The following is an 11,437-nucleotide window of genomic DNA, read 5'->3' as shown; positions in this document are numbered from 1 at the left end:
AAAGCTTACAGGTAACGTTTGAGATATTTTGTAGTCACGTTGCGCAAGTTGGAACCAGTGTTTTTCTGCATCAAACCTGCCAAATAAATGGACATTTTGGATATATATCAACACGGAATTAATCGAACAAAAGGACCATTTGTGATGTTTATGGGACCTATTGGAGTGCCAACAGAAGAAGCTCGTCAAAGGTAAGGCATGAATTATATTTTTATTTCTGCGTTTTGTGTCGCGCCTGGAGGGTTGAAATATGATGTTCTGTGTTTGTTTGCTTGGGTGCTATCCTCAGATAATAGCATAATTTGCTTTCGCCGTAAAGCATTTTTTAAATCTGACACGTTGGCTGGATTCTCAACAAGTGTAGCTTTAATTTGGTATATTGAATGTGTGATTTCATCAAAGTAAAATTTTTATAGTAATTTATTTGAATTTGGCGCTCTGCATTTTCACTGGATGTTGGCCAGTTGGGACGCTAGCGTCCCACATGTTCCAGAGAGGTTAACTCCATTCTCAGGAACACACCTGAATCCATGCCGTATCGACAGCGTCTCCTCCGTGCTAGACTGAGAAGCCATCGCACACACCACACCTTCCAAACCCCAGGAAACTTACTCTGTCCTCGTCCACCCTAACTTTGAAAAAACCTGTGGATACCGCTAAAATAAATAGTGCATTAACTCTCCACCATAAAAAATTACATTGAAAGAAAAGAATCAAGAAAGTTAAATACTCAAACTCCAAAAAACTCCCAGCATGCACTGCAAAAGAGAGAGAGAGAGAAACAACTTTTAATTGTTTTTATTAGCAGGGGGGATGTGTGTGTGTTTGTGCCAAACTCTCATTTAGCAATTTACCACCAAACACTTGTTAAGTAATGCTACTGCTGTATTATCAACTTACAGTATATCACATTCCCTCTTTAAAACAAAGTTGCATCATAATTTCCCCCCTATGGCCTCACATCTCAATAGCAACAGTGGTAGAAGCTATTCATAATCTGGGGACTGAGGAAACTTCCAGGCACACACCCAGACATACCACGATATCTGGCAATTTTCTCTTTATTGAGGCCTGCAAGAATGAGTCACAAATGACACCCTATCCCCTATATAGTGCACTACTTTTGACCAGAGCTCTATGTGGCTTACATAGGGAATGCAGTGCCTTGTGAAAGTATTAACCCCCCTTGGCATTTTTCCTATTTTGTTGCCTTACAACCTGGAATTAAAATATATTTTGGGGGGGTTTGTATCATTTGATTTACACAACATGCCTACCACTTTGAAGATGCAACATATTTTTGGGGGGTGAAACAAACAAGAAATAAGACAAAAATACTGAAAACTTGAGCGTGCATAACTATTCACCCCCCCCCCCCCCAAAGTCAATACTGTGTAGAGCCACCTTTTGCTGCAATTACAGCTGCAAGTTTCTTGCGATATGTCTCTATAAGCTTGGCACATCTAGCCACTAGGATTTTTGCCCATTCTTCTAGGCAAAACTGCTCAAGCTCCTTCAAGTTGGATGGGTTCCTGCTGGTGTACAGCAATCTTTAAGTCATACCACAGATTCTCAATTGGATTGAGGTCTGGCTTTGACTAGGCCGTTCCAAGACATTTAAATGTTTCCCCTTAAACCACTTGAGTGTTGCTTTAGCAGTATGCTTAGGGTTATTGTCCTGCTGGAAGGTGAACCTCTGTCTCAGTCTCAAATCTCTGGAAGACTGAAACAGGTTTCCCTCAAGAATTTCCCTGTATTTAGCGCCATCCATCATTCCTTCAATTCTGACCAGTTTCCAGTCCCTGCCGATGAAAAACATCCCCACAGTATGATGCTGCCACCACCATGCTTCACTGTGGGGATGGTGTTCTCGGGGTGATGAGAGGTGTTGGGTTTGTGCCAGACATACCGTTTTCCTTGATAGCCAAAAATCTCAATTTTAGTCTCATCTGACCAGAGTATCTTCTTCCATATGTTTGAGGAGACTCCCACATGTCTTTTGGCGAACACCAAACGTGTTTTTTTCTTTAAGCAATGGCTTTTTTCTGGCCACTCTTCCGTAAAGCCCAGCTCTGTGGTAAAGCCCAGCTTAAAGTGGTCCTTTGGAGAGATACCCCAATCTTCGCTGTGGAGCTTTGTAGCTCCATCAGGGTTATCTTTGGTCTCTTTGTTGCCTCTCTGATTAATGCCCTCCTTGCCTGGTCCGTGAGTTATGGTGGGCAGCCCTCTCTTGGCAGGTTTGTTGTGGTAACATATTCTTTCCATTTTTTTAATAATGGATTTAATGGTGCTCCGTGGGATGTTCAAAGTTTCAGATACTTTTTTATAACCCAACCCTGATCTGTATTTATCCACAACTTTGTCCCTGACCTGTTTGGAGAGCTCCTTGGTCTTCATGGTGCCACTTGCTTGGTGGTGCCCCTTGCTTAGTGGTGTTGCAGACTCTGGGGCCTTTCAGAACAGGTGTACAATTGAAAATGGAAGTTTACATACACCTTAGCCAAATACATTAAAACTCAGTTTTTCACAATTCCTGACATTTAATCCAAGTAAGAATTCCCTGTCGTAGGTCAGTTAGGATCACCACTTTAATTTAAGAATGTGAAATGTCAGAATAATAGTAGAGAGAATGATTTATTTCAGCTTTAATTTCTTACATCACATTCCCAGTGGGTCAGAAGTTTACATACACTCAATTAGTATTTGGAAGCATTGCCTTTAAATTGTTTAACTTGGGTCAAACGTTTCGAGTAGCCTTCAACAACCTTTCCACAATAATTTGGGTGAATTTTGGCCCATTCCCCCTGACATAGCTGGTGTAACTTAGTCAGGTTTGTAGGCCTCCTTGCTCGCACACGCGTTTTCAGTTCTGCTCACAAATTTTCTATAGGATTGAGGTTAGGGCTTTCTGATGGCCACGCCAATTCCTTGACTTTGTTGTCCTTAAACCATGTTGCCACAACTTTGGAATTATGCTTGGGGTCATTGTCCATTTGGAAGACCCATTTGCGAACAAGCTTTAACTTCCTGACTGATGTCTTGAGATGTTGCTTCAATACATCCACATAGTTTTCTTTCCTCATGAAGCCATCTATTTTGTGAAGTGCACCAGTCCCTCCTGTAGCAAAGCCCCCCCACAACATGATGCTGCAACTCCTGTGCTTCACGGTTGGAATGGTGTTCTTCAGCTTGCAAGCATCCCCCTTTTCCTCCAAACATAACAATGGTCATTATGGCCAAACAGTTCTATTTTTGTTTCATTAGACCAGATAACATTTATCCAAAAAGTACGTTATTTGTCCCCATGTGCAGTTGCAAACCATAATCTGGCTTTTTTATGGTAGTTTTGGAGCAGTGGCTTCTTCCTTGCTGAGCGGGCCTTTCAGGTTATTTCGATATAGGACTCATTTTACTGTGGATATAGATACTTTTGTACCTGTTTTCTCCAGCATCTTCACAAGGTCCTTTGCTGTTGTTCTGGGATTGATTTGCACTTTTCGCACCAAAGTACGTTCATCTCTAAGAGACAGAAGACGTCTCCTTCCTGAGCGGTATGACGACTGTGTGGTCCCATGGTGTTTATACTTGTGTACTATTGTTTGTGCAGATGAGCGTGGTATCTTCAGGCATCTGGAAATTGCTCCCAAGGATGAACCAGACCTGTGGTCTACAATTTTTTTTCAGAGGTCTTGGCTGATTTCTTTAGATTTTCCCATGATGTCAAGCAAAGAGGCACTGAGTTTGAAGGTATGAACAGGTATTCCTCCAATTGACTCAAATGATGTCAATTAGCCTATCAGAATCTTCTAAAGCCATGACATAATTTTCTGGAGTTTTCCAAGCGGTTTAAAGGCACAGTCAACTTATGTATTTAAACTTCTGACCCACTGGAATTGTGTTAGTGTATTATAAGTGAAATAATCTGTCTGTAAACAAATGTTGAAAAAATTACTTGTCATGCACAAAGTAGATGTCCTAACCGACTTGCCGAAACTATGGTTTGTTAACAAGAAATATGTGGAGTGGTTGAAAAACGAGTTTTAATGACTCCAACCTAAGTGTATGTAAACTTCCGACTTCAACTGTATGTTTGGTAATGGCCGATGTTTAAGCAGGTTATTATCATTAAAATCTAAATGGGAATAAAAAGAGGAGAAGGGAATAGTGAAGTTAATGTGGCGTGGCCCCGTTTTACAGCCACTCTCAGTCTTTTTCAGAGATAAACCGCTAGATTATTTTAATTAGACAGTGTATTAATTGAGTGTGGGTCCTGGGGTATAATGTGTCTTTATTATTCTGCATCAATGGCCACCCCTCACGAGCGTGACACCATTCACATGAGCGAGTGAGAAAGGGAGGGAGAGAGTGACAGAAAGAGAAAGGGGGGAGAAAAATGGTGTTTGCATGTGTCAGAGAGACAGAGAGAGAGGGGGGACTGTGTGAATAAGAGAGAGAGAGAGGGGGGGGGAGAGAAGAGGGAGTGTGTGAATGAGAGAGAGAGAAATATATTTTGTTTGTGTATTTTTAAGTTAGAGATTAACAAGTGAAAGACAGAGAGAGAGGAAGAGAGAGAGAATGAGAGAGATAGTTAGGTGATCTCCTCCCTCAATATCCTCTCTGACATAATTACCTACTCATCAACCTCAGGAGGCTGAAGAAATTTGGATTGGCACCTAAAACCCTCAAACTTTTACAGATGGTCAATTGAGAGCATCCTGTTGGGCTGTATCACCACCTGGTATGGCAACTGCACCGCCCGCAACCGCAGGGCTCTCCAGAGGGAGTGTGGTCTGCCCAACGCATCACCAGGGGCAAACTAGCTGCCCTCCAGGACACCTACAGCACCCCATATCACAGGAAGGCCAAAATGATCATGAAGGACAACAACCATACGAGCCACTGCCTGTTCACCCCGCTATCATCCAGAAGGCGAGGTCAGTACAGGTGCATCAAAGCTGGAATGAGAGACAGAAACAGTTTTTCAGTCTCAAGGCCATCAGACTGTTAAATAGCCATCACTAGCACATTGTTGTCCTTACACTCAGTAATCTCTATCTTGAACACCCACAAACAAAATATATTTCTCTCTCTCTCATTCACACACTGGTTGTTGTCCTTGAAATCACTGGCCACTTTAATATTGTTTACATATTTTGCATTACTCATCTCATATGTATATACTGTATTCTATTCTATTCTACTGTATCTTTGTCTATGCCGCTCTGACATTGCTCATCCAAATATTTATATATTCTTAATTCCATTCCTTTACTTTAGATGTGTGTGTATTGTTGTGAAATTGTTAGATATTACTGCACTGTTGGAGCTAGAAACACAAGCATTTCACTACATAACATGTGACAAATATCATTTGAATTGATCTGATCGCGTTCTGCCTAATGTGCTAATGTTCAGAAAATGCCAAGAGAGGTCGACGTTACAAGGTATCTCAATTTGCCTCAAAAAGCAGGCGGTGAAGGTCAAGACTCTATGCCCAGGGGAGCATGCTACAGATAGAGCTGTTAGAGAGCCAGAGACAATGTCACAGTCGGCCCCTACTTTATCCTGAGATACCCCCCATGTGAAAAGGGGTTTAATAGAATAAATCAAATCACATTTGACACTCTGTTATGTCAATGTACAGTGAGGGAAAAAAGTATTTGATCCCCTGCTGATTTTGTACGTTTGCCCACTGACAAAGAAATTATCAGTCTATAATTTTAATGGTAGGTTTATTTGAACAGTGAGAGACAGAATAACAACAAAAATATCCAGAAAAATGCATGTCAAAAATTTTATAAATTGATTTGCATTTTAATGAGGGAAATAAATATTTGACCCCTTCTCAATCAAAAAGATTTCTGGCTCCCAGGTGTCTTTCATACAGGTAACGAACGGAGATTAGGAGCACACTCTTAAAGGGAGTGCTCCTAATCTCAGTTTCTTACCTGTATAAAAGATACCTGTCCACAGAAGCAATCAATCAATCAGATTCCAAACTCTCCACCATGGCCAAGACCAAAGAGCTCTCCAAGGATGTCAGGGACAAGATTGTAGACCTACACAAGGCTGGAATGGGCTACAAGACCATCGCCAAGCAGCTTGGTGAGAAGGTGACAACAGTTTCTGTGATTATTCGCAAATGGAAGAAACACAAAAGAACTGTCAATCTCCCTCAGCCTGGGGCTCCATGCAAGATCTCACCTCGTGGAGTTGCAATGATCATGAGAACGGTGAGGAATCAGCCCAGAACTACACAGGAGGATCTTGTCAATGATCTCAAGGCAGCTGGGACCATAGTCATCAAGAAAACAATTGGTAACACACTATGCCGTGAAGGACTGAAATCCTGCAGCGCCCGCAAGGTCCCCCTGCTCAAGAAAGCACATATACATGCCCGTCTGAAGTTTGCCAATGAACATCTGAATGATTCAGAGGACAACTGGGTGAACGTGTTGTGGTCAGATGAGACCAAAATGGAGTTCTTTGGCATCAACCCAACTTGCCGTGTTTGGAGGAGGAGGAATGCTGCCTATGACCCCAAGAAACCATCCCCACCGTCAAACATGGAGGTGGAAACATTATGCTTTGGGGGTGTTTTTCTGCTAAAGGGACAGGACAACTTTATTCTGTCTCTCACTGTTCAAATAAACCTACCATTAAAATTATAGACTGATCATTTCTTTGTCAGTGGGCAAACGTACAAAATCAGCAGGGGATCAAATACTTTTTTCCCTCACTGTACATGTACTGTACGCCGCACAGACATGCGGCTCGGTGCTCTGTCGACACCCTTGTACTGCAGAACGAGATGAGTGACCAAGCGTATGATTACACTCAAGTCAAACAGTCTTAACGTATCCTTCCACCAAGGCTTACTCTAGTACCGCTACCGTGGTGATGGTACAGGAAACACAATGAGACCATTAGCTTGATGATTGGCTGCCTTCAACACCTTTCATCCAATGGGAAGCTCTGAGCCATGCAGGAGAGAGCTTTTAGTGACTTCTGTAGTCTTAGATGTTGCTCTGTTCCCTACAGCAGGTGCTATGTAATGTGATTGTAATTGACCCTGAATGTGTTGTAATGCAGGCATCAAACTAGCATCAATGCAGGCATACTTGGTAAATGTGTGGCTATCAGTGGAGGCTGCTGAGCGAGGACTGCTCACAATAATGGCTGGACCGGAGCAAATGGAATGGCATCCAACAAATGGATACCATGTGTTTGTTGTAATTGATACCATTCCACTGATTCCGCTCCATTACCACGAGCCCATCCTTCCCAATTAAGGTGTCACCAACTTTCTGCGGTGGCTATCAAATGTTGATAAGCCAACTGTAGTTACATTAAACTTCCTTCATCGGTAGGTCTTGGAAAGCAGTTATGACAAGGATTTTCATGAAAAGTTCACTTAGGTAAAACGAGGACCCTAAGTATAATTCCATCGCCTTTCACATGTTTCTCTCGAACCAGTCCATTAACTAAATAATAAATGACATGTATGTAGTCGTTCTTGATAAAGCGACTAAACAAGATGCTAAACACAAACACACAGCTCGGCGCTAGCCTGAAAAGGTTGGGCCATGTGCCCCATCTGGAATCCCGGCCAAGACGTTAGCTCTGGGGGGCAAGTCAAGACGAATCCTCTGTCTAGTCATGGCGGCACATGGCGTCTTGCCACCAAGCTTCACTACTTCCACGGAGAGGAAACAAGGGAAAACCCATTTGTAAACACAAAGTAGATGAAGAGGGGAGGGGATGGAGGGATGAAAAGAGGAAGAGTCCCTTTGGAGGAGTGCATTATTTATGACACCAATTCCTATACTATTCCCTTCGTCCTCCAGAGCAGTTAGTTCATCCATAGCGGTAGATAGAAAAATAGTGCCACTTTACAAGCCATTAGCATCACTAAATGGAAGGGAAGCCATCCAAGGGGTGAGACGAGACACAGACGGGGCTCGGAACAAGCCCCCTGTGTACATCCTAAATCATGTTCCAGGCCTCTGCATGGATGCCAAAGCTGTGTTTAGCTATGCCAACCAACTACGCCACCCTCTCATCACTGTTAGTGGGTGCAGTAAGGGGGTTGGCGAACAACGATATTCTTCAAGATGAGTGGATGTTGTTGAATAAGGAAGTTAATTTCAGTTCAGTTTAATTCATTTAAGTTGAGTTCAGTTTATTTCAAATGGAAGAATCCATGTGTACCAGCATATTCCTTTGTCTAAATGTACTGAAATGATTGAAGAAATAAAATGTATCCAATTATGGTCTATACAGTATGCCTTACAACCTAAATATTACAGTGGACAGTTACTAACTATGCATGAAAGACTTCCATGTGTACAGTACATTACAAAATGCTTTACGGAATGTGTGTGTGTGTGTGCGTGCTTATATTCATGTATTACCCTATTAGCTCTCTGAAAGAGATGTAGTCATTCCAAAAGACCAGCTCACTACGTTGATAACCTGCCAGATATATAATGAACTCTCTCTGACCAGCTCACAGAGTCCCACTCTGCATCTTATGCAAAATCCATAACATCAAGAAAAAATCATTGCCATTGGTCACGCCAAGGCTGGCAGATTTTCCGCAATATTGACATATATGTAGATATTTACGACCAGCAAAGTGCATTACTGGACTTAAAAATCAACTTAAATCAACTTAAAAAGCAAGTTGCTGGATGAAATAAATTATTAAGGTTGAAAATCCCTTAGGAAAGTAGCTTTTATGATAATAACGTTCAGCATGAGGCACAATAATGGAGGCCATTTTGGATCCACAATATTCGTATTACATTTTTTATTTAACCTTTCTTTAACTAGGCATGTCAGTTAAGAACAAATTCTTATTTACAATGACGGCCTACCAGCTGATAAAGGAACCCTGCCATTATATTCATAAACACCACTGAGACTGAGAAACTCGACACTGAGCCCATCTCTCTCCCCATAGGGAGTCTAGGCTAGGCTAGTATCCACCCAGGGCTCAGGCACACAGACAGACAGACAAACAGACAGAGAGAGAGAGAGAAAGAGAGAGAGACCACATTAACCTTGTCTACACGCCTCAGAGGACACAACCTGCCTTGGGGAACATAACACCACTACTACCCAGGTCATCCTAGAGGGAATAGTGGTAAAACACACCACAACACAGCTTGGGCAGCACAAGCAGAGCAGGGCATTCTGGGACAGGCAGGGAAAAAAAGAGAAAAGAAGGGAAAATGGTGACACAACAGCAAGTGAGTGAATGCATGGGTGAGGCCAGAGTAGACTCGTTCAGCCACACACACACACCGACCCCAACTGCTGTGGTTAAGTTAGAGTTAGAGCACTTCAGGCTCCATCAGGCCGTCCTTGAGGGCTTAATTCATCACCCATACAATCAGGATCTAAAGCCCAATTAAGATAAAGTAGTCCAGTACTAGTGTCTGAGAGCTGGAGAAAACATGCTTGAGTATTTAGTCAGTCCCCCTCACCTGGCAATAAGAAAATATCTCAAAATGGATGCCAGTTTCTGTCTTCAAGATATTTATTAAAGATTTACAGTTAAGGGGAAATGGAGGCAGGAAGGAAGGCTGCGGTAGACAGTGCACCCAGCAACCCTGTCTTACAGGCACGCAAGAGCATACACACACATAGAGACAGACACACACACACTTCCCCCAAACACGTCAAAAAACAAGTTCATGCAGAATGTCATCATCATTTCAGACAAGAGGACTGAAACTGTGGGATTTGTTCCTCCTTCATCCAAATGAAATCAAAGAAAAAGCAGCAGCCACCACAACAAATGAAACATGTAAGAATGATATGGCTGTGTGGTCCCAAGTCTAAGATTAATGGTCTCTTTTCCTAGTTTAAAATGTAAAAAACATTCAACATTGGCCATGCTGTCCATGAAGCGTGATTTGTGCCTCGTTCAAAACAACTGTTAACTCGGAACTGCAAAATCTGACTTTAGTGAGTTCAAGACAAATGGGAACTTGGGAAAAACGAGCTACGACTGGGAAAATACGTTTTGAACTTTAATCCAACTCGGAATTGTAAATAGGGAACTCAGGCCTCTTTCTAGAGCTCTGACCTGAAGATCACTGACGTCATCATGATTCGACCTTTTTTCAGAGTTCCCAGTTGTCTTGAAAGCACCATAAATCCAGAGAATGCCAGACTTTGATGACAATGTTTAATGACTAAATTTGGCCACGAAGGACAGTCCCGCCACCTTCCTGTTCAAGTGAGCACAGCACAACAAGGTGAGTCCAAAAATGTATTGTATGCTGCTGCATAAATTATGTAATATGCCAGGGAGATATGTATACTGTAGCAAGCTGTTAGTAGCCCATGTGCCTCACCCTAATAATTTGGTCTATTTTCACCTCTTAATTTCACCTACTGTTCTGACTTGGTGGTGCACATGTAGCCTTTAACCTGTTGTTGAGAAATGTTATCATTGAATATTGTAAGAGTTTTCATTGTCTGCTTATATGCACCCTTTATTTATCGGACTGTTCTGACTTGGTGTACAGGGAGAACACTGTAAGAACGGCTCATGTCTGAAATCTGTCGCTGTACATTTCAAAAGTGCTGAACAATTAGTTAGATTCACTACGTCTGTCCTAGCTTGCTCATTAATGTCTTAATCGAAATTACGGATTTCCCCTTATCTGCTTGTCATCCCCTTATGCCATAGTTTATACATCTCAATTGTCAGTAAAAACCACATTTGTTTAAGCAAGTCAGACATATCAGCTATGTTTTTTTTAAAGGCAGTAAATGAGGCTCAATGAACTGTTTCGCTGCCAGACAAGGCTCTGCTGATAGCCAGGTGTAGCAGTGGTAAGGTGTTGGGACTGCTGTTGGGACAGCTTTCTGTAGGCCCTAACAGTTTGTGGGCGCTGGTTGTGACCATGATAGTGCAATTAATGTATTGTTTAGTGTTGTGTAGTGGATGTGGATTTGCTGGCATGCATCCCACAAGATTGACATGTTAAAATCGTCACTGCCCTTATGTACACTGCCAGATTTTGGTGGCAGAACAACATGAAACAGTTATGGACCAAAATCCGATATGACATAACAATTATTCTGTGTGAATGTGTAAGCCTGCTAGTATGGGCTCGTAGGCTGACAATCAATGTAAGTGCACTCTTAACCATCAGATATTGATAATGTAGGCCTAAGAAGGCATATTTACAACAGTGTTATAAGTATTGTGGATGTTTTGCTCAGAAAGTTAAGAGTAGATCCTCCACTAGATGATTATATTGGCTCTGTATCCCTACAATAATACACCACTGCAGATGCTGCTTTAAGGAAGCCTAATGATACCCTCATATAAAGTCCACATACTACATAGGCATAGAATAATTAAACTAGGCTTAATCAATAGCTTTTGTAAAGGCATTGTGAAGGTAGGAGTAGC

The sequence above is a fragment of the Salvelinus alpinus genome, chromosome 2 (genome assembly GCF_045679555.1).
Source record: "Salvelinus alpinus chromosome 2, SLU_Salpinus.1, whole genome shotgun sequence".
Taxonomy (NCBI): domain Eukaryota; kingdom Metazoa; phylum Chordata; class Actinopteri; order Salmoniformes; family Salmonidae; genus Salvelinus; species Salvelinus alpinus.
Note: the sequence above shows the minus strand (reverse complement) of the source record.